This window comes from Eubalaena glacialis, chromosome 11 (assembly GCF_028564815.1).
Source record: "Eubalaena glacialis isolate mEubGla1 chromosome 11, mEubGla1.1.hap2.+ XY, whole genome shotgun sequence".
NCBI classification, from domain to species: domain Eukaryota; kingdom Metazoa; phylum Chordata; class Mammalia; order Artiodactyla; family Balaenidae; genus Eubalaena; species Eubalaena glacialis.
Genome location: NC_083726.1, coordinates 67,584,969 through 67,609,458, shown reverse-complemented (window position 1 = coordinate 67,609,458; position 24,490 = coordinate 67,584,969). Strand labels below are relative to the sequence as shown.

Genomic DNA, 24,490 nt, shown 5'->3' with positions numbered 1-24,490 from the left:
GGAGGATGCCATGTTGTCATCTGCGTCGCATCTACCAGGCTGTGCTCATTAAAGCCTGGGGACAAGCCGGGCGGTGCAGCAGTGCCTGGAACGCGGCTCTCCATCTGCTTGGCCAGAAGCCGTGATGAAATCATGAGTTTCACAACAGTAGTAATTCGCAGCTATCTGTGACCATTTTAATAGCGAAGGTCTAGATTAGAAGGCTGTGTTTACATGCCGTGCAGCAGAATGCTTCCATGAATCATTCCCACAGTAACTTTTGGTCAAACCAATCAACCAAGTAATGAAAAACCAATCAGTTGGTCCTGGGGCTGAGATGAACAGGTCTCCACTTGCCTGATGCTTCTCGAATCTGAGACTGAATGGACCCTGATAAAAGAAATGGTCACATATTGAGGTATGGGGAAGTCATTCTGGTTTATACATGATTTAATTTTAACTTTAAACCAAAATAGCCTGTTTGTGGCCTATCAAACATACATTGCACATCTGCTTTAATTACCAAAGAAAACGGCACACTGACCAGAAGTAAAGAATGTCCGTGCTAAAACTTAAGATTAAACGCCCCTCTTCCTGGGATGCAATGCTGGTACTCCTTTGATGGTAAGACTCCTTTCCCAGGTGCCAAGGCCATACTGACTCACTGTGTACGTTATGGTTTTTTTTTTTTTTTTTTTGAAACACTGTAGAAATGTAACCCTGACTTGTTTAATGTTCTTTTTTCTGACAAGATATAAACCTGTGCTGAAAACCCTCCTTCTCCAGAGCAGTTTCTCAGAGTAATCTGGAAAGTGGGCTTCCAGGCTAGTCCTCAGTTTGGCTCAAATAAAACTCTTTTCTGTTCTTATCATTGATTATGTATTGATTATTTTTGTTGACAGTTCCCACCCCCATGCACACAGCCTCCCATCCCCTGTCCTCCTAGCAAGCCAGGGCGCTGCAACCTGTACCCACACACACACTCAAAACCATAAGACAGCAGTGAGTCGGGGGAGCTTTGGAAACTCCTGAAGAGCATCTGTAAACAAACTGTAATTTAGAAAATGTCTATTTTTGGCATATGTTTATTTTTTCATTGTCACTGCTCCATTATGTGACTTCCATCAGTGACCCTGACAGCTCATTTGCATCAAGAGCAGTGAAACACTTTCATTTGTCCATTTCCACTGACTGGAGGTTTTAGTTAATTATCACTTCCTGACAGCCTGAAGGTCAGACTATTTCCTTTTGTTTCACACAGCAGTTAATCCCCTCATTAAGGGTGATGGAAAATGAATAATTAAACTATGCCATTTTCATATTTCAGGTAATGAGACGCCCTAAGATCCCAGAGGTACCATATGAGAAGTCTGGAACGTGTTGAGGACTCTATTTCCTGCAAACATGTGAGTTTCTCTCTTCTGGTTTCATGGTAAAGCAGGTTCAGCTAAGGTTCTTCCCCTAAACAAAAACAGCTTTGCCACTCACTAGCTGTATAACTTGGGGAAAGGCAACTCACCTTTGGAAATGAAAGATTTTCTCATTGTAAAATGTAGAGAATAATACCCAACTTAGAGAACTGTTGCGAGCATTAAATGCATGAATGAAAGGTACACACAAGAGGGCCTGCCACATGGTAAGAGCTCAGTCAATGTAAATGAATTATGTTATCACTTTCATTATCACCCTGGGCAAGTCATCTTCTGAATGTTTTGGTTATCAGGCCTCCGCCAAACATCTACTTGCAGAGACCTTGCTCATACCTGGGTCAAAAGTTCACTTTGACCCACTGGGGCAAGGATTAAGGTTAAATTGTGTTAGGCTCTGGAGAAAAAACCCAGGTCTTAAGGAATTCAACTTTTACTCATCCCCTTCTAATTACTCTAAAAAGATCGGGAGAGGGAGGGAGGGAGAAGGTGGTAAAAAGTAGATGGGACTCAGAAGACCACACCTGGTAAGAGATGGTGCCTCTGGCCCTTCCTGGGGTTCTCCCTCTCCCTGGAAGCTGGCTCACCCTGCACCCCCCAGTCTCCTTCTGCTGACACTAGTCAGGGGGCCACCTTTGTACTTTGACTCGTGTCTCACCTGAGCATGTTTTAGGGGGCCCTTAAGCTTTTAAGTGCTGACTAAAAGCGGACTCAGCCCTGCGAAGGAAATCGCGGCCCCATGAGGGAATACTTCCGAGTCTAATGTGGTCATTTTTGCTCTGTCAGGCAGTGGACTGTACAAGGTAAGGATAGTGCCCTGCAAGATGGAGAGTTCTCGGAAAGCTCCACAGAGGAAGGGGGTGGGGGTCTCCGCTGGGTTTTGAAAAACTGGTAGGATTCAAATGCCAGAGAAAAGGAGGGAAGATGTTCCAAGTCAGTAAGGAGAATGAGCAAAGTGGGAAGGGTCTGGGACGTGCCTAGAACTGGGAATCTTCCCAGAGACAGGACCGCGGACTACGTAAGGGAGTAACGATAGCTGGGCTGCTCAGATAGATGTGAACCAGTGAGGAAGTGTCCCAGGGTTGAGTCAAGGCTTTAGACTCTATCCTGCAGTCAGTACAGACATGGGAGGGTGGAAGCAAAGTGTGTCGTGCTGCGCATGTGCAACGGGTGGGGCTCGACCTGGTGGGAGGAGCCTGGGGCCTGAGGTAAGGGGGACCTGGGAATGAAAAAGGAAAGTGAGATGCCCTGGGATGCTTATATGATTATTTGCAAAGGGGGTGGAAACCGTTGCTCAACACTGAATTTAATGTATTTTGTCAATGCTTTACCCAAAATTGTCATTCAGTGAATCCTGTTCGGATTTTTGTAGGAAAAATATTTTGGTCCTTTAAAAAAGGTTCGAGTAAGAAGCAGCTTTAAAACTGCTTCTGGAAGAATAAAGGTCACAAGGGGAAAGTGAGTGGAGCATGGGCGATTGAAAGAGTGACAAAGTACTGGTGTCTTTTGAAAGAACTTGCCCTGAGTTGATGCTTTAATGTGACAAGTACAATCTCGTAGCCATTTCATGCCCTCGTCAATGTTGGAACGTATATCTTCCCGTAAAGAGTAGAAAAATATCCTAACAATGATGCAGTTAGCAAGTTTTACCATTTTTAACTGAAAAACTTCTATGAGAGTTAGAAAATTAAATCTGGAAGAGAACTTAGGTATCCTTTTACAGAAGGGGAAACAGGACCAGAGGGTAACCTACCACAGAAAGCCACCCAGCTGCGTGTGCCAGACCCATTGCTCAAGGTAACTGCTTTGATGCCTGGTCAGCTCTTTCTGCTTTGCTGCATGAATCCCCAAAGACCATTTTATTGCCGATGTAGAAGAGTTGGTGCTTTCCATTTTCTCCTTCTAAAGTCAAGAACTGTTTCATTGCATAAATTCCTCACATTTCTCTTTACTGCACAATTTTTTCCTGTTTTTGGAATTAAGTCTAACTGCTAGGTACTCCTTGTGTTGAAAATACCTTAACTTACGGGGGAGAGTTGCATAGTGGGAAGGAAAGAGGGTTCGTATGGGAAACTGCTCTGGCCAGCCCACTCGACGGGTGTTTGAGGAAAGGCAAAGTCACAAAGCATCAGCAAACCGCTGGCTCTGTACTCACCTGTGCCCATGCTGACTGTCATCCCAGTTCCTTGAGGGGAGGCATGAAACCTCCTGCTGGGGGGTCACAGGGGTCACTCGCTGACCCCTCCCCTCTGTGTGAGTCTCATTACCATTCTTGGTGCGGGGTAGGGGGGTAAGATGATTCTAGTACCAATTCCAACGTGGGGTGGGGTTTCCCACACCGCCAAGCAATTCTCAGCCACCATCTAGGGGTCCTACAACTCATCTCAGTTCTGACTTCTGACCCTACTTGCCTGGAGATAGCATCAGATCCCACAGGCTAAGGGCTCAGTCCTACAAGACATCCCCCCCGCCACCGCCTCCTCTTCTTCAGACACCAGTCACAGGTCCAAATTGTCAGCTGGGCTTCTGACACACCGGCTGTAGATTGGAGATTCCAACTACCCCCTCCTTGAGTTCGATTAATTTGCTAAAGTGGCTTATGGAACTCAGAGAAACATTTTACTTACTAGATTACCAGTTTATTTTAAAAGGATATAACTCAGGAACAGCCAGCTGGAAGAGATGCATAGGGCAAGGTGTGGGGAAAGAGCACAGACTTTCCATGCCCTCCCCGAGGCTGCCACTCTCCCCTAATCTCCACGTGTTTACCCACCTGGCAGCTCTTCCCCACCCACCCCACCCCCCCGACTACTATTTTTATATGAGTAGGCTTTTATGTTATGGAGGCTTCCTCATGTAGCATGATCAATTATTAACTCCACTTCTAGCCCCTCTCCCCTCTCTAGAGAACTGGGGGCCAGGCTAAAAATTCCAAGCTTCTGCTCATGGCTTGGTCTTTCTGGTGACCAGCCCCCATCCAGGAGCCCACCCAGAGTCACCACATTAGAAATAAAGATGCTCCTAGGGCTCATGTCACTTAAGAATTTACAAGGGTTTGAGGATCCCTGTGTCAGGGATGGGATCAAACATATATTTCTTATTATAAATCACAATATGACAGGGCCCCTCCCCTGACCTCACAGAAGTCTTGGTTTCCTACAGGGCACCCATCAGCCTCAAAATTTCTCATTCTCCACCTTTCTTAGAAGAAATTTAAAGAAAAAGTAAATTCCTCCTGTCAGAGCATGCTTTTTTTCTTTCTCCTCCAACCTTTTTCTTTGTGTCTCGGGCCCTGGCCCTCATCCAGGTGGAATGGCATTTCCCCACCGTGGCAAATGCACTTCAGGGCCCACAGCCTCCTCTGCATGGCACCCTCTCCCCCAGATCTGCTTCTCTCTGTGTGTTAAGAACCACGCTGGGGAGCCAGTGTCATGGCCTGGCCTCAGGCACAGGAAGTCCAGGTCACCGGAAGCTGCGAGCTTAATTAACAGAAGCTCAAAGAGTCGTGTTTTATTAAAGTGTGCATAGGGCAAGAGCATGTGCTATCGAGAGTCTTTGAAAGGCCATAATTTTTAGCACAACCCAGTGAAGTACCCAAGCAGTGTGTTTTCATGAGTGTGTAGTTCCATTAAACACAGGCCGATGAGGAGATCTCTCTGGATGTCTGGCTTGATGATATTTCCATCTGAAAATTGGGTCAAATAGAAATATAGTGATAGGTGGTAGGTTTCTTAAACAAATTCTGTTTTTCACATAATATAAATGTCAACTTTTTCTGTAAACTTTAAAATTTTCAGAATTAGCTAGAACTTTGAACCTTTTTCTTTTACGACCATCTTAAATTTTTGACGATTAGCTCATTAGACCCTTATTCTTTGGTATTACCATGTTTGTGTTCTGTGGATTTCCTGCTGGCCATGAATGGTGAGGCTAGTTGGGTCTTCTTTTCTTTTTTATACATTTATTTGTTTATTTATTTATTTATTTATTTTTGGCCGCGTTGGGTCTTTGTTGTTGCGCTCGGGCTTTCTCAAGTTGTATGGAACGGAGGCTACTCTTGGTTGCGGTGCACGGGCTCTAGGCGCACGGGCTTCAGTAGTTGTGGCTCGCGGGCCCTAGAGTACAGGTTCAGTAGTTGTGGCGCACAGGCTTAGTTGCTCCGCGGCATGTGGGATCTTCCCAGACCAGGGATCAAACCTGTGTCCCCTGCATTGGCAGGCGGATTCTTAACCATTGCGCCACCAGGGAAATCCTAGTTGGATCTTCTAATTCCAGGCATTCATCTCATTTCCTCTTTTTTTCTGTCACTGTTTCTTATGATTCTCTAACTTTGGAGTCACCTGGTGCTGCCTTACATTGTCTAGCAAAGGTTGAGTTGATTCTTCATTCCGTCATTCACAGGATGTGTTGGATGCCAACTGTATGCCAGGAATGTTCTAGGTGCTGAGGAAATCATGGTGAATAAAGATATCCCTGCCCTCATGGAGTTTACATTCCAGTCGAGCAGACAAGCAGTTATCAAATGATCATACAGTAAGCATAAAATTAAAATAGTGACAAATGGGATAAAGGAAAATATATGGATAATAAGTTAAGACCTAATTTCCAGTGGTTATAATTTTATCTTTTGGGATTCTCTCCATGGAAATCTATTTAAACTGCTTTTTTTTTTTAAACAAAATTGATGATGAAAATTAAACAAAATAAATGTAAATCTTACAAACATTTATTCATTATGTAGAATGGTAATGGCCATTTTTCATTTTCTGCCCAGTACTCCTTCCTCTTTCTTATGGTAACAAAGACCATTCCAGTTCTCAGAGATGGTCACATGATCCAAAAGAGGACTATTTGAATCCTTCTCCAGGATTTTTCTAAGTGGAACCACTGGGAAAGTTTTCCCCTTGGTTGTGGAGGGGAGGGGATGTGAGCTTGGGATGCTGTTCTCCATGCCCATCCTCTTCTCCCTTCAAACTCTCCACTAGCACCTCTGAACTCAGACAGAGTGAAGCCAGCCTGTGGAGAGAGGCAGAGATTAGAGACAAAGAGAATCCCAGAGAGGGGTTCCTGGCTTTGGACCAATCTTTCGTGGCTTTTTCCATGGTTAGTATACAGGAGACATAAAAACTCCTATTTCCAGCTTAAGTGAATTTGAGTCCATTTTTGCCACTTGCTAATGACGAGTCCACATTAATACAGAAAGCAAGCACTTCATGTTGTAAAAGTTTCTTAGGGTGGTTGGGCTGCCGGGGCATATCTTCCGATGAATCCACTGAAGTTCTGATTTTCTTCCTTAATCACCTTGAAGCAAGTTTTCTGTACACAAAGTACCCAAATTCTGTGTTTGAAGGCAGTGGGAGGAAGGGGGTGACATCAGTTTTGATAATCAAGTCTTCATTGTTGATTCATATTCATGAGAGATTCCTGAAGTTCTGATTGGAGAACTCTGGGCCAAGTGTCATAAGTCAAAGGAGTTACCATATTGCATCACATGAAGAGGCTGGGGATCTCGCTGGGATCAGAGTCTCACCCATCTCCACAGAACACTGTCCTGCTTTTCCCGGCCAGCTCTATGGGACAGGATAGCAAATGCTCTGCTCTAGGAAGAAGGAGGTTGTTCTCTCTTCTCCCAATAGGAAAAGGTGGGAACAGATAGGTGGCAGCCCTTGGGGCCCCAATTTAAGAAGATATGTGGGGGAAAACTTGTTGAGGTTTTGACCATTGTCCCAGAAGAAGGAGAGGATGCAATGGATGGAAGTTAAAGCACCAGGGAGGGCCATGGCATGGCCCTGACATCAGCTTGGGCAGAGAGACCAGTTTCCAGCAGGTGGCAGCAATGGCAGCAGAGGCTTCTTCCTTCAGTGGAGGTGGCCCAGGGATTAGTCATTGGAGTCACCAGCCTCGGGTTAGCATCCCACACATTAACTGGTTCCTCAGGGATGTGTTCAGATACAGTGTCCCCTAAAAGAGGAAATTGGTGGAAGAGTATATTTTCACTCCTCAAAACTATTTTACATGCAGGTGACACTCCTGTATCAGAAAAAGAGGGCCAATTACAAGCTAGGTGTCCTCATGAAAGGCATTTAAACTCTCTAAACTTCAGCTTTCTCATATATAAATAGAAATAAAAATAATAACTACCATTTAAACTCTCTAAACCTCAGCTTTCTCATATGAAAATAGAAATAAAAATAATAACTACCTTATAGGATTGTTGGAGGACCAAATGAGAATATGACAGAATGAAGTGCTGTCCTGATACCAGCAAGCACTCAGGAAATGGTGGGAGATGCACAGCCAGCAACTGAGCTGTTGAGAAGGTTACCACCCAGGAGTGTAGAACTCGTGGACTTGCAAGGTGATGAGGAATCCAGGATGGAGAAGTGGGTGAGCATTGCTTTCTCCAGTCGAGAATACTGAGATCCATTGCTGGAGTGGGCTCTGGATGGGAGCAAGGGCCCATGAGAGGGAGAGTAGCCCAAACACTGCTGAGCCTCTCAGGAGCTGATCCATAGACACTAAACAAGGACCTAAGACAAAGAATTAGGGTCCTCTGTGTACAGAAATTTTGCTTCAAGGAGATTAAGGAAGAAAATCAGAACTTCAGTGGGTTCATTGGAACATATGCCCCGGCAGCCAGGCCACCCTAAGAAACTTTTGCATGAAGTGCTTGCTTTCTGTATTAATGTGGACTCATCAGTAGCAAGTGGCAAAATGGGCTCAAACTCACTCAAGCTGAAAGTAGGAATTTAAAGTCTCCTGTATCTGAACCATGGAAAAAGCCACAGAAGACTGGTCCAAAGCTAGGAACTCCCACTTTGGGATCCTCTTTGTCAAGAATCTGAGTGGAAGGCAAAATAACGGGGTTAATGAAGAACAACAGATCTTTCCCAAGGACTTCCTCTCCCAAGATCTTTGGTACTCTGTACATTCCTGTTCAGAGACTGTTTGGAAGCGACACATGTTCCAAATGTGCCTTGGATTCCCCTTTTCCCCATGTCTTCGCCAGGCCTGGATGTTATCAGTTTTTTACTTTTTCCTAATCTGATAAATCAAGCTGTAGTTTAATTTCCATTTTCCTGACCACTGGTGAGACTGAGGCCCTTTTCATACATTTATTGGCCATTTGTATTTCCTCTTAGGTTTCCATTACTTGACTTTTACAACAGAATGGAATCATCTTTAGAATCAGTCCTGTTATTTCATCTCTGTTTTCTTCTCTTCTTTAAACTTTGTGCCTCCGATTAATCTATTTAATTTTAGTAGTGTATAATATTTCAAGGCACACACATACTTTTTCTTCCTTTGGCAGATTTCTGATAATAGGTAGAATTCTTTCATTTTTTGGATTCATTGCCATTCAGACATTGAAATGAAAACTAAAATAAACTTTCCAGTTTGCCTTTAATGTCAATTTAAATTATTCTAGGTTGAATAAAAATCACCTACTTGATAGTACTTTATATTTTTGCACTTTCTACAGAACAGAACTGGAGGCAGAGTACTGTAAAAAGAAGTTTCAAAAGGTTTAGAGTACTAGATTTGGGATTTTAAAATTCCTGTTTGCATCATTCTACCAACTTCTGTGTTACTTTCAGGAAATCATTTCCATTTCTCTCTCTAAATGGGGGCAAGGAAGAGGTTGAGCTGTATCAGTGATTCTCAACTCTGGCTATACATTAGTTACCTGAAAAACTTTGAACAATACTGATGCCTACCCCCAAGCCAGTTAAATCGGAATCTCTGGGAATGGGATCTATGCATCAGTATTTTTATTAAGAGCCCCAGGTGATTTTGATGTGCAGCCAGGAATGGGAATCACTAAACTTGATGGTCTCGCATATCCCTTCTAGCAAACATTTTCTGATCCTAAAACATATTGAGATTTGATCAGTGTATGGAACCCTTGAGTGACTTGTAACCTAGTAAAATGGAGATTCTACTTTATTTTTCCACATAATGCAGTGGAGTTTAGAACTGGCTTAAATAGATGGCTTGAAGGTTATTTGCTAGTGGCTGAAATTGTTCATGAATCCTCTTGCTTTTCCCAGTCCTCTTATGGTGTTCGTGTCTCTAAATGAATTATTACTCTGGACTTTTGTTGAGCTAAAAAGTAGGTAAACATGCAGTCATGTGGATAGCAATGTTATTCACGATAGCTAAAACATGGAAGCAACCCAAATGTCCATCAAGAGACGAATGGATAAGCAAAATGTGGTATATACATATAATGGAATATTATTCAGCCTTATAAAGGAAGGAAATTCTTTTTTTTTTTTTAATATTTCCCATCTATCCTCCTTTCCTGTCCTTTTTTTTTTTTAATTTATTTATGTATTTATATATTTATTTTTGGCTGTGTTGGGTCCTCGTTTCTGCGCGAGGGCTTTCTCTAGTTGCGGCAAGCGGGGGCCACTCTTCATCGCGGTGCGCGGACCCCTCACTGTCGTGGCCTCTCCCGTTGCGGGGCACAGGCTCCAGACACACAGGCTCAGTAGTTGTGGCTCACGGGCCCAGTCGCTCCGCGGCATGTGGGATTCTCCCAGACCAGGGCTCGAACCCGTGTCAGCTGCATTGCCAGGCAGACTCTCAACCACTGCGCCACCAGGGAAGCCCCAAAGGAAGGAAATTCTGACATATGTTACAGTATGGATGAACCTTGAGGACATACACCATATGAAATGTCAGTCGTGAAAAGAAAAGTACTGTATGATTCCACTTATATGAAGTACTTAGAATAATTAAAATCATAGAGGCAGAAAGTAGCATCGTGGTTGCCAGGGGCTAGTGGTGTTGGGGGTGGGAAGAGTTATTGTTTAATGGGTACAGAGTTTCAGTTTTGCAAGATGAAAAGAGTTCTGTGGGTGGATGGTACTGTTGGTTGCACAACATGACGGATGTATTTAACGCCTCTCAGCTGCACACTTAAAAATGATTAAGATGGTAAATGTTATGTACATGTGTATTTTACCACAATAAAAAACATTTTTTAAGTAGATGAACAAAGAGAGAGAAAAGAATGAACAATCTATCATGTAAATGGCTGATTCAGAGGACAGCCAACAATCACTTCTGTCCCCACCTGGTTGAGTTTAGAGTGTGTAATGCGAGTTTTGCAGGCATGGTTGTCAGTGAAGAGGGAAGTCCAGTGGTTGCGTTGAGACTGACTTCAATAAACAATTTTTCATTCAGTCAATATACATTCAACCAATCACTTAATTATGAATTGCAAGCACATTTCACCCAGGAAGGATTGGGTAACAGTTTGTAGTTGACAAGGACAACGTGTCCGGCATAGGATCTGACCCAACTTTACTAACAAAATATGGTATCTCTCTACACAAGGAATTTTGAGTATGACTAGGGAGACAAGACCCTTAAGACACAAAGATTCTCCATCACGCTCTTATTGCCTGGTAGAGAATATAAACGTAAGAGAAGGAGCCTCACGTTGAAAGTCAAGTGAGAAAGGTTTCGGGAGGCCTCTGCGTCAGGATGTGAGAGCATAATCAATGCAAGGGTATGATTCTCCTTGAGAAGCTGCTTTGATCATGAAAACATGAGCTTCATTTTTAGATCAAACGAGCATTTTCTTTCAGGTAATTATTGATCAGGTTGTTCTCTGCCAAGTCAACAACCAACACACAGCAGAGGTTGGTCCAATGTGAAGTTTGATTTCCCAGGCTACAGTTTCAGGGAAACGTGGGGTCAGAGCACCAAAGGTTTGAGCTCTTCAGCTCAAAAAAACATATGCAGCATGAAAGAATGTGCTGGTGTTCTTTGAAGTTTAACTTATATAACTTCAAATTTCAAAGAGAAATACATTTTTCTTCCCACTGAATTCAGTTGCTTTAGAAGTAGTCTGATTTTTGGGGGTTTTTTGATAATTAAGTTTTGGTAAAACCGAAGAGTCCATTTAACATTTGGGTTATCTTAGTAATATAAACCCAGGGACACTGTGAACCTCATATTTTGAGCCACAAGGACACAAAGATGAAGATGGTATCACACTGCCCTGGAAGGGCTCATGCTCTAGGGAGAACCAACTCCCACAGGAAAGAGCGTTGTGGAGGACCGCCTCTTAAATGCTTCAACACGTGTCTGCTCTCTTTTTATGATAGGAGGAACATCGCTATGGTTTTCACTGACCCTCAGAAGAAATAAATGTTTATTAGATTTTTATTTATGTGTCTATTTATATATTTTTTCAAATTTTTAAAATTTAAGTATAGTTGATTTACAATATTTCAGTTATACAGCAAAGTGGTTCAGTTATACATATATATATTGTTTTTCAGATTCTTTTTCATTATTGGTTACAAGACATTGAATATAGTTCCCTGTGCTATATAGTAGGTCCTCGTTGCTTATCCACTTTATACATAGTAGTGCGTATCTGTTAATCCCAAATTCCTAATTTTCCCTCCCTTCTACCCTTTCCCTTTTGGTAACTGTAAGTTTGTTTTCTATGTCAGTGAATCTATTTCTGTTTTTATTAATATGCCTATTTATAAATTTTTAAATTGTGGTAAGATACACATAACATAAAATTTATCATTCTAACCATTTTTAAGTGTACAGTTTAGTGGTATTAAGGACATTCACATTGTTGTTCAGCCACCACCACCATCCATCCACATAACCCTTTTCATTTTGCAAAACTGAAACTCTGCATCCATTCAGCAACAACTCCCCACTCCCCCTTCCTCAGCTTCTGGCAACCACCATCCTACTTTTTGTCCCTATGAATCTGACTTGTCCGGGAACCTCATATTAGTGGAATCATTCAGTATTTGTCCTTTCATGACTGACTTATTTCACTCAGTGTAGTGTCCTCAAGGTCGAGTTTTTTTTAGAGAGCTAATACTTTCAAGTCTCACAAACACTCAACTGTACTTGTACTAGCTGAGGTGCCCCAGTGTATCTACAGATCTTATTAGAAAGCTGCTTCTCTCAGCGGTAAAGGGAACTGATAAGGTATCATTCCACGCGTAGTTGAAGGAAACTGGCGTCACTCAGGAATTGTCTGAACCCATCCAAGGCTCTGTGAGCTCTCAAAAGCCCCAGCACTGTTCCTAATAACTGTTTGCGGAGGTCGTGAAGCTCTTCCACAAGACGGGGCGGGGAAGGCAGCCGCCTGACTCAGAGCTGCAACGCCAGACCCCAGCCCACACGGCTCTGCGCTTGATTACGGGTGTGTTATAACCATCTGGTATGTAGGTTTAGCATTAAGAATGAGAGAATCAGGCTCCCATGTCACATGTTGCTATTATTTTATTTAACACTTGTTATGTGGCCAACACTGCACCAAGCCCAGCATAAACCTGGGATTATTCGATAGTCTCTGTCTGTTATACAAGGGGCACTTCTGCTACAGGGGATCGATTCCTCCAATCCACTGAATAGTAACCTCATTTCTTAACGCCTTTCGAATACAGTCTTGATTGTTTAAATTCCAAACAGAATTTTTTTTAAGTGCTATTTCAGTAAGAGTCTCGAGGCACATTTCACTATAGTTCATTAGCTTTCTGTCTCGCAGGAAAATGTATCCCTCCATATTCCATGGTGTTAGTGCAGAAAATGAAGCAACTGTTTCTACCCACTATATCCCTTGTGGTTTCTATTTAACAAAACAGTTAATTTTGGCTGAAGGTTTATTTGTGATTTTGATCACAATCTGTGTATTACTTTAGCAAATAGAAATTTGTGTTTTCTTCATAGGAAAGCCATTTCTGGGGTACGTTACTTTACCAGAATACCTTCCAATGTTGTAATCCTTTAGCCGAAACTTTGTACGGTCCCATTATTTGCAAATATTTATAACAGACATAATGCTTGCTTTTCTCTTATGCCCTTTAAAAGATCCCCCATTCTCTGGGCTCCAGGGAGGACTGGAATATTCAAGTGCTTGCTCCCTTCAACTGGGAGACTTAAGTTTCATTTCTACAGTAGAGAACCTCAATCTTCAGTGAGCTTCTTGGGCAAGAGATAGTCATTGATCTGCCCCTGGCACATCCTCCTGCCCTGCTGGGTACAAAACCAGGTGGAAATTCCTTTCTCTTTCTCTTAACTAATATTCCCCCACTCTTGGTACGTTTGTCTTTACAGTCTTTTACCGAAAACTGGCAAATAGAACTAGCTTTCTTTAAAACCACACACAGTTCCCTCCTAATTATATGGGATGTCTTATTCATTCCATAAGTGAGTGTTTTTATGACCGGTTTAGGTCTCTGGAATGTACTAAGAGGAATCAGACAGAGTCCTTGTCTTGAAGGAGTGGGGAGAGGATGTCTATTCCATTATTATAATGCAAGTCAGGACATAATACGTGGAAAAGAGAAGGCTGTGGGAAGTCAGAAGACGGGAATATCTCTGAATTTAGGATCCACAGATGAGAAGTGAAAATAACCGACTTGAACACATACTATGTATCAGGCACTGTGTTAGGCAGCTTCCTTAAATTATCTAGTTCAATCCTCACACCCCTTGTATGATTAGGCATTTTTACCCACAATTTAGAAGTGAGGACACCAAGACTTGTCCAAGTATGATTGTTTGCTCAGCTTTTATCCTTTTCATCACACTAATCCATGCTGGTGACACTTCCTGCTTCATGTCCTGCCCTGACCCTGATCCCACTCCCCAAAAAGAAGAAGAAATATTGGAAGGCTTCAGACAGTCAACTTTTACCAGGTTTGAATTGCCTTCTCGTTGGCATCAGAAATTTGCGGGACATATAGGCAGAGGAATGCACGTGCTCAAAGGATAGCCAAAAATGGAATTTTTTTTAAGAATGTGGTTTTGAGAGTTACATATTTTATTTTTTTTTAAGAAAAGAAGTATTACTTTAGTTTATTTTATTTTTGCAGTACTATTTGTTTCCTTTATTTAAAGTGTATTTTTAAAAATTAGTCTATAGGGAAGGGCTTTATTTATTTATTTATCTAAATTTTTATTGGAGTATAGTTGATTTACAATGTTGTGTTAGTTTCAGGTGTACAGCAAAGTGAATCAGTTATACATGATCATATATCTGCTCTTTTTTTTTAGATTCTTTTCCCATATAGGCCAATACAGAGTACTGAGTAGAGTTCCCTGTGCTATACAACTGGTTCTTATTAGTTATCTATTTTATATATAGTAGTCTGTATATGTCAATCCCAATGCCCCAATTTATCCCTTCCCCCATCTTATCCCCTGGTAACCGTAATGTAGTTTGTAGATGTAGTTTGTGTTCTACATCTGTGACTCTACTTCTGTTTCGTAAATAAGTTCATTTGTACCGTTTTTTTAGATTCCACATATAAGCAATATCATATGATATTTGTCTTTCTGTGTCTGACTTACTTCACTCATTATGACAATCTCTAGGTCCATCCATGTTGCCGCAAATGGCATCATTTTGTTCTTTTTATGACCTAGTAATATTCCGTTGTATATATGTACCACATCTTCTTTATCCATTCCTCTGTCAATGGACATTTAAGTTGATTCTATGTCCTGGCTGTTGTAAATAGTGCTGCAATGAACATTGGGGTGCATGTATCTTTTCGAATTATGGTTTTCTCTGGATATATGCCCAGGAGTGGGACCAAAGGATCATATGGTAGCTCTATTTTTAGTTTTTTAAGAAACCGCCATTCTATTCTCCATAATGGTTGTACTAATTTACATTCCCACCAACAGTGTAGGAAGGTTCCCTTTTCTCCACACCTTCTCCAGCATTTACTGTTTGTAGATATTTTGATGATGGCTATTCTGACTGGTGGGAGGTGATACCTCATTGTAGTTTTGATTTGCATTTCTCTAAAAATTAGTGGTGTTGAGCATCTTTTCATGTGCTTTTTGGCCACATGTATGTCTTCTTTGGAGAAATGTCTGTTTAGATCTTCTGCCCATTTTTTGATTGGGTTATTTGTTTTTTTGATACTGAACTGCATGAGCTGTTCGTATATTTTGGAGATTATTCCCTTGTCAGTTTCTTCGTTTGCAGATATTTTCTCCCATTCTGAGGGTTGTCTTTTTGTTTTGTTTACGGTTTCCTTTGCTGCGCAAAAGCTTTTAAGTTTAATTAAATCCCATTTGTTTATTTTTGTTTTTATTTTCATTAGTCTAGGAGGTGAATCAAAAAAGATCTTGCTGCAATTTATGTCAAAGAGTGTTCTGCCTGTTTTCCTCTAAGAGTTTTATAGTGTCCGACCTTACATTTAGGTCTTTAATCCATTTGGAGTTTATTTTTGTGTATGGTGTTAGGGAGTGTTCTGATTGCATTCTTTTACATGTAGCTGTCCAGTTTTCCCAGCACCACTTATTGAAGAGACCATTGAGAAACACACTGAGAAAGCCCTTTGTATGTTTGCATAATTCTCTCTTCTCCTGTGATTCCAATTACAAGGGAAAAAACTAAGTTTGGGTCTTTGGTAATTTACTGAAGATTTGTTGGGTGTAGGAAGAGACACAAAGCCATAATAAAGAGAGGGGCACACTTCTGTAGAGAGAGCAGCTATCAAAATTCAGATTCAGAACACCTCCCTGAGTGCCCACCATGCACCATTACACTTGAGGCTTGTCTTCTACCATTTCTCTTCATAGCAAATCCGGGAGGTGGATGCTAATCTCCTCCAGTAGACACATGACAGAACTGACGCCCAGATAAATAGTAAGTGATGAACTTAGATTCATTCTCGGGCCCTCTGTCTCCACATGCAGCCTCTGACTTAGAAGCAGAGATCTAGGCAGAAGCTTTTCAGCTAATTACAATGTGGCCATCAAAGCTGGAAATGCAGCTTTCTCCAGACTCTGGTTTGTCTAGAGACAGAGAATATTGCCCCGGGAACAGATCTGTGTCAGACTCATAAGATACATATGCACATACCTCGATTCTAGCTCAAAATTACACTGCCCTAGGTTAGCAATGGCTGCCTCTCTGCAACTCCTGCTATCACTTGACCTGTAGAACTTTCTCAAGAAAAAGCAAATGTCCCTATCTCAGAAGGCTTAAGGTTGCTGCCAACAAGCCCTCCAGCTAGAGCAGGAATGGAGGCTCCTGTTACCAGGGACTGCCACCAAGTGACAGGCCTGAGGGTAAGCCTTTAAGAGCTCGATCATGCCAGCATCTGGCTTTCCATTTTGAGCATCTTACTCCAAGACAAGCAACTTTCTAAGAGAATCTTCTTTCATGTTTCCTAAAGTTCATTAAGCAAGGTTTAACAGCCTAGTCTGGAGATACAGGTGGGAAGAAGGTTTGGGAAGTTAGACTATGTGCAAGTGAAAACAGGGACTTCCCTGGTGGCACAGTGGTTAAGAATCCACCTGCCAATGCAAGGACCATGGGTTCGATCCCTGGTCTGGGACGATCCCACATGCCGCAGAACAACTAAGCCCGTGAGCCACAACTACTGAGCCCACATGCTGCAACTACTGAAGCCCACATGCCTAGAGCCTGTGCTCCGCAACAAGAGAAGCCACCATGATGAGAAGCCCGCGCAGCGCAACGAAGAGTAGCCCCCACTCAACGCAACTAGAAAAGCCCAGGCACAGCAACGAAGACCCAACACACTGAAAAATAAATAAATAAATAAAATTGATTCTTTAAGGAAAAAAAACTAACTAACTTTGAATTACTCCAAAGTTGATATCTTCTTCAAAAATAATAAAGAAGAAATATTGCAAAATAAGTCAATTCAAGTCTCAGTCCCTGTGATCTGAATATAATGTGATGTTACCAGTTTATCTAAGTATCTGAAGGGGTATATAGTAAAGCCTGGCACATAGGTTATCAATATGTGTTTGTATAAATGAACAAACGGACGATGGTTTTAGGACCTTGTGCAAACCAACGGGGGCAAACTTCTCTGGATTAGGCCAGTTTGGAATCTGTATAACAATGATGGAGGAAATTTCAGGCACAAGAATCAGAGAGCAATTAAAATCACCTTTTAGTTCTCCTTTATTCTCTGCCAAAACCAGTATTAAACCACCTTCCAGTGATATCTGCTCTGGATTCTGGCCTCTGCTGGTGTGGTTTCTTCTACCACCCTGCGCCACCCCCCTCCTTCAATGTCTGTGACCTTTTGTATCTTCCGTTTTGTAATTTTCAGGGAGCGAACAGAAGGGTTTGTCTTAAAGCTATAGTTGTGCTCATGAGGAACAACTAGAAACTGCTTCGAAAAAGGAGGGTATTGTCAACACTGATTTCCTCCTCTTGGGCAGAATGATGAGCTCTAAGTCAACCAGTCAGAATTCTCTTACCTCACTGGAGATGAGCTCAGTGAGCAAGCCCCTCTCTTGGACACTAAAAGAGTTTTCATGGGAATTTTAAAGGCACCACAAATTCTATCACAAGCAGCAGTTAAGTTTTAATGTCCTCTGGAAATGTGTTAATGAAACTTTGATGCAATTACAAGGTCTCATTTGTTAATCCTGGTTGTTTCTCATAAGAGGAAAGATAATCACTCATTGGGTATTAGGGGAGTCAGGTCTATAACGGGGAATTTAACTGAAGTCTTCCAGAACAATTGGCAAATGAATGGATTAACAGGTGAATGAATTAAGCATTTAAGGAAGGTGTAAAGGATGGCTTTATTCATCTGGCCTGCATAGTCTTACACTCCTTTGACAACTTGGCTGGGAATTTCAAATCTTTAATATTTTAAAGAATTTTTAAATGACTTTTAGCTCCCAGAGTTTTGATTATTAAGATTCTTCCTTGGTTTGCATTAATTCAAGTACATTGTTGTAGTTCCAGAAATAGCATCCTTTTTTAAGATTAAAATTCTTTTTCTTAGTCTTGATTAAACTTCTTTAAAAATATTCAGTCTTGGAGCTCTTTTATGTCAACCGTGCATGAGCTCATGTGAAACATTTAAGTTCTCAGCCAAAGTGTATACATAGCATTTGTATTATTGAATCAGCTTTTCTGTATTTCTACTTAAATATTATAATGTACTTTTTAACTTTTTCCAAGGTGTAGCCATCTGATGATTACAAACAAACAAATAAGGAAAAAAGTTATTTGCCTTATTTGTTTTCTCTCCTTTCTCCTCTTGGTCTCCTCCCCTTCCTCCTCCTCCTCTTCTTCTTCCTATGCTTATTTTCCTTCTTCTTCTTTTTCTGTCATATTTTTATTCCTCTCCTTCTTCCAGAAAGATTTCAATTAGGGAATAGTCTGTTTCTTTGCTGTTAAAAATGTGGTATGGATTGAATCTCCTTATTCATCTTAGAGATCAAGTTTGGTATTCATCTAATGTGCAAGCATTTATTGTCTAAGTGATGTGATGATTATCTACAGCAGATTGGAGGACCCCTTTCAGATTGATACCTCTTACATCTTCATATAATCCTTTTATGTGCAACTACAATGAAAAACAATTGTATACACAGTGTGAATGCTGTGCTATGTTCTGATCCTAAGAAATGGTATAGATTGGTTTTCAGCATGTAAAAGCATGTGTTAGTCAGCTTGGACTGCCATAGAAAAGTGCAATAGACTGAACGGCTTAAACAACAGAAATGTATTTCTCCCAATCTGGAGGCAGAGAAGTCCATATCTTGTTGCTGGCTGATTTAGTTTCTGGTGAGGACTCTCTTCCTGGCTTGCTGATGGCTGCCCTCTTGCTGTGTCCTCATGTGGTGGAAAGAGAGAGCTTTGGTGTCTGTCCTTTTTCTTATAAGGACACCAGCCTTACTGGATTAGGGATCCACCTCATTTAACCTTTATCGCCTCCTCACAGGCCCTATCATCAAATGTAGTCACATTGGGGGTTAGGGCTTCAACATGTGAATTTTGGGGAGACACAATTCAGTCCATAACAGAGCGCTTGAACTTTTGTTAAACATCAGTAAAGCCATATTCCTGTAAAGTAACACACTATAAATCTATATTAATTAGATTAACAAAAATTTAAATATATAAGATATATAGAACACAAAAAATATTTCTGAATCAATCACTTCACGATTTATTAGTTTATTTCTTTAGCATTTTGTTTCAAAATATGACATTATTCTCTCAGTGCGTTTCTGTGTTAAAATAATCTTTACTAATAAGATTTTTTTCTTGGGTCTACATGGTGCCAAGTATCCAGAAGGCAAATACAGAATTCTATCATCTAAATATTTACTGACACAACCTCTGTATGATAGGCCTTGACTACTAAAGAGATGTTGATAAGCTCTGTGCACACCAATAATTGTTTGTTCCCTTTAGAGAAGTACACAGTCTGTCAAAACACCTGAATTATTTCTAGTCTGCAAATGAATTTAATGGAGGAGATGCTTTTTAGGTCACAGTTTGGGAGAGGTGACATCTTTATTATGAAAAGAACCAAGGTTTATTTTTTAACCTGTAAAACAAAAACAAATAGATTGGCCTAGCTGATGTCTAAGTTTTTTCAGTTCCAAAATTGTATAATGTACTTTATTTTGAGAGATTTTTTATTTTCAAAAAACACAGTCAGATAAGAAAATGTGACTTATTTTTGTCATATAAATTTCATCCTAAACATAGTAGATAGCAGGTGACTTTATAACAGTTCACTACTGATACAGTATAAGTTTTAATAGGTAATTGGATTATTTGAGCCTAATTATTTGCCAATCTCAAGGCTAGGTAATCATTTATTAAAAATATTGGAGTTGTGAGGTCCTGGACTCTGTCAACCATGAATGTTTGTAAAACCTCATTCTTTGAAAAACAACACTACTGGCACTGGCATAAGGACAGACATATAGGTCAATGGAATAGAATTGAGAGTCGAGAAATAAACCAATGCATCTATCATCAACTTATTTTTGACAAGGGTGCCAAAACCATTCAAGAAGAAAGAATAATCTTTTCAACCAATGGTACTGGAACACCTGGATAGCCACATGAAAAAGAATGAAGTTGGACCCTCACCTCTCACCATGTCCAAAAATTAATTCAAAATTGATCAAAGACCTAAACTAAAAAGGTAAAACTATAAAACTCTTAGAAGAAAACATAGGGTTAAATTTTTACGACCTCATATCTGGCAATGGATTCTTAGATATAGCACCAAAAGCACAAGCCGCAAAATAAAAAATAGATAACTCGGACTTCATCAAAACCAAAAACTTTTGTGCATCAAAGGATACCATCAAATGGCCGGGGGTGGGGGGTAACTTAGGAGTTTGGGATTAACATATGCATGCTGCTATATATTCAATATAAAATATGTAAACAACAGGGGCCTACTGTATAGCACAGGGAACTGTACTCAATATCTTATAATAACCTACAGTGGAAGAGAATCTGAAAAAGTATATATATATATATATATATATATATATATATATATATATATATATATATATATATATATATATAAAACTGAAGCCCATAGTAATTTGAGTTTTTTAATTACTGCAAAATATTGGAGATTTTTTTTAAGAAACCTTCCTTTGTAATTTTTACTTAATCTGCAAGTACAAAAATGCATGTTTAACATGTTCTAATACGATTTCTAATACAATAATTTAGTCTAATTAAATGTCCCAAGAGAATATTTTAGATAAGTTGGCTAGGCTGCCTCAGGAAGTTCCTTCTGATTGGGGACAGTAGAGAGGTGGTTAAGAGCACTGTGGACTTAGGCATCTGTCTTGGCTCTGTCAAAACAAGCTGTGAAAAGATGCTCTCAACTTCCCTTTCTTGATCTGTAAAATGGGTATGATTATAGTTCAGTCTTCACTGATGTTATAATTAATTGGAATAATAAAATGAGTACACTTTGCATATAGTAATCACTTTAAATGTTTCTCATCATTATTATTTTTAATTAGGCATTCATCACTTGGCCTAATAAGCATTCTATTGGAGGACGACGTATAATCTAGTGATTCACACTGGCCCTCTTTTTTTTTTAAAGCACCATGGCCGATTTGCCACTGACTTAAGTGTTTACACCACAGCAAATGTGCTTCATTTGTAATTGGAGCCAACATGATGTTTCCCTGAAGATGGGCAGAAAGCCAACCACGCATACTTGGTTCCAGAACTTGGTATTTCACTTTGTCGGGCTGTGACCTACATCATAATTGCTCCTAACCATATTTTGTTAAGTATGAAAAACAAATGCTTTCCTTATGTCCTCAGTAATAGAAAGTCATTAAACATCTTGCAGCTCCTTAATCTTTTAGTTAAGGTATATAGTATAGAAAACTAGATTGATGGTGCCCCTCTCCTGGCAACCTCTTCTCTCAATATCTGCCCTTCTTTTTTAGAAAATGAACATTGTCATCAAGGCATTAAGCAGCTTCTCTGTAGCCTATAGTTAAGTCCCTCAGACCTGGAAAATGAGAACCTGGAGATGCTTGCAATCCTTGGTGCTTGGATCAATGATTTACAAGTTTATCTTGTCCCTTTGTAAGAGCTTGGCATACAGAGCAAGTCTTATCAAAAATCTGTTCTATGTTTACAAACTTACTAAGAGCTCTGAAATGTCCTGTCCATTTTTGAGAAGTTGCAAAAGAATTAGTCACTGACCTCCTGGAGATTATAACCCCCTAAATCAAAAACAAATACCATATGCCCATTTTATTTCCCTATTTTCTCATTAGTGGGGGACATTTGAGTTTCATGGGAAGCATACCATAGTATGGGAAGCAGAGTATAGAAAATCAGGTTATTAGATTAGAATGAAGAATTTAACATTGTTGACTGCGAAATCTTACTTTCTATTATAACTATACAGTTATGTCATAGCCTAGATTATTTGACCAAATAGTTTTCCACAAAACAAGGTGCTACCTTTGATAGCAGTCACACTAAAGAGATCCATATTCAGTTACAATTAGCAAAGAGATTTCCTACAACTTTTGTTAGTTAATAACACTTTCCTCTTTCTGAACACTAAAAGTTATTTTAGAAGGTATGATGACATTATCTGAGCTCTAGCATGGCTCCTTCTAAACAGTGTGTGAGCACAGCCTCATATAGTATATCCATGTATATCTGTCCATGCATAGTTGGATTTTATCCAAGCAGAGGTCATATAGAGATGCTTAACTTTTATGACATCAATTATCTTTGGAGAACAGAGTTTGCAAAAGCATTGCCCTTTAAAGAGCTTATTTAATCTATGCTTAAGATATATACACTTTCATTAGAATCAATAAAAGAATGCAGCAAAATTCTATAATAAGTCCACCAGGATATCCAAAAAAATTAACATTTCTGTTTCCCCTTCCTTAATATATTTTATATTCAAGTGAAAACTAGGTGAATATAAGAAGACAAGAACAAAAGTTGGATATAAGTGGTAAGATGCCATAGACCCAATGAATCATAGGTATTAAACAAACAAGATTTTTCTTCCCATTTTGTTTCTATTATATTTTAACTTACAAAATCAGGATTATCACAATCATGCTTATCTATAAATTTTGAATTCTCTTTTTTATTAACAGTTGCCTTGTAACATGACCCTTTAATCATGTTATTAAGTTTCTTCTGAAAATATTTTAGTGCTTGCATGATAATTATATTTTATGAATACATTATTATTTATTTAGCCACTTCCCTACTGTTAGACATTTTGTTGTTTCCATTTTGGGCTACTATAAATAAGAGTGCAATGAACATCTTTACACATACATTTTGAACAGTTACTGATATATAATTGACATACAATAAATAATAGAAAGTGTATAAATTGATGTTTTCACATGTATACACACCTATAAAACTATCACTATAATCAAGATAATAAACATATTCATCACCCCCAAAAGTTCTCTCATGCTCCTTAACCCCCTCCTTAATCCACATTCCCCAGGAAATCATTTATTTATTTTATGCCACTATAGATTAGTTTGTATTTTCTAGAATTTTATATTAATGTAATCATATGGTATATACGCTTTTTGTCTGGCTTTTTTCACTCAACATTATAATTATTTTGAGATTGATGCATGTTGTTTTAGTATTGAGAGTTTATTCCTTTTTATTGCTGAACACTGTTCCACTGTATGGATATACCATAATGTGTTTATTCATCCACCTGTTGATGAACATTTGGGTTGTTTCCAATTTCGGGCTGTTACAAAAAATTCAAAGCTTCTATAAACATTCATGAACAAATCTTTGTGTAGACATATGCTTTTGTTTCTCTTGGGTAGATAACTGGGAGTGAAATGGCTGGGTATGTGGTAGGTGTTTATTTATCTTTTTAAGAAGTCCGACAGCAGTGCATGAGAGTTCCAATTGTTCCACTTACTGATGCTTACTGATACTTGTTATATTCAGTCTTTTTAGGGTATTTTAATAAGGTATGGTGTTACTATATTGTAATTTAAATTTGCATTTACTAATGGCTAATGATGCTGAGCAACTTTTTATGCCCTTATTTGCCATCTCTATATCATCTTTGGTGATGTGCCTGTACAAATTTGTTTCCCATTTTCTAATTGCATTGTTTGTTTTCATATTATTGAGTTTTGGGAGTTCTTTATATATTCTGGATACAGATCCTTTATCCAATAGATGATTTGCAAGTATTTTCTCCTTGTCTTTGGCTTGGTTTTTCAACCAAACCAAACCAAACCAAACCAAATAAAGCAGTGTCTTTTAAATAGCAGATATTCTTGATTTTGGTGAAGTCCAATTCATCAGGTTTTATTGTATGGATTGTCTTTTTGGTGTCATACTTGAGAAATACTTGCCTAGCTCAACGTCACAAAGGGTTTCACTTACGTTATCTTTCAGAAGTTTTAAAATGTTGCGTTTTACATTTAGGTCAATGATCTTTTTTTTTTTTTTGGTTAAGTTTTGTACACTGTAAAAGGTGTGGAATGTAGTTTGTTGTTGTTGTTGTTGTTATTCTTTTTCTTGGTATATGGATTGCAAATTTTTCCACTACTATTTGTTGAAAAGACTACCCTTTCTCTAGTAAATTGCCTTTGTATCTTTGAAAAAAATTAATTGTTCATATATATGTGGGTCTGGACTTTCTGGACTTGCTGTTCTGTTCCATTGATCTATTTGTCTATCCTGATGGGCAATGGCATGCAGCTTTGATTACAATAGCTTTATAATGTCTTAATATCAGATTGTGTTAACCCTCCAT

At 39.6% G+C, this 24,490-nt stretch overlaps 1 protein-coding gene across 6 annotated transcripts in view; it reads left to right on the top strand.

Moving 5' to 3' along the window:
- PCED1B (PC-esterase domain containing 1B) overlaps window positions 1–24,490 on the top strand; it is a 422,128-nt gene that overhangs the window by 300,990 nt on the left and 96,648 nt on the right. For 4 of the 6 annotated variants that reach the window (XR_009702522.1, XM_061205159.1, XM_061205156.1 and 1 more), the window contains exon 2: window positions 1,307–1,385. The exons of 1 other annotated variant lie outside the window; for it this stretch is intronic. The gene's annotated coding sequence lies outside the window, so the exon portion shown is untranslated. Of the gene's footprint in view, window positions 1–1,306; window positions 1,386–3,129; window positions 3,204–24,490 lie in introns of all 6 variants that reach the window. One more of the 6 variants, XM_061205160.1, reaches the window with a different exon arrangement.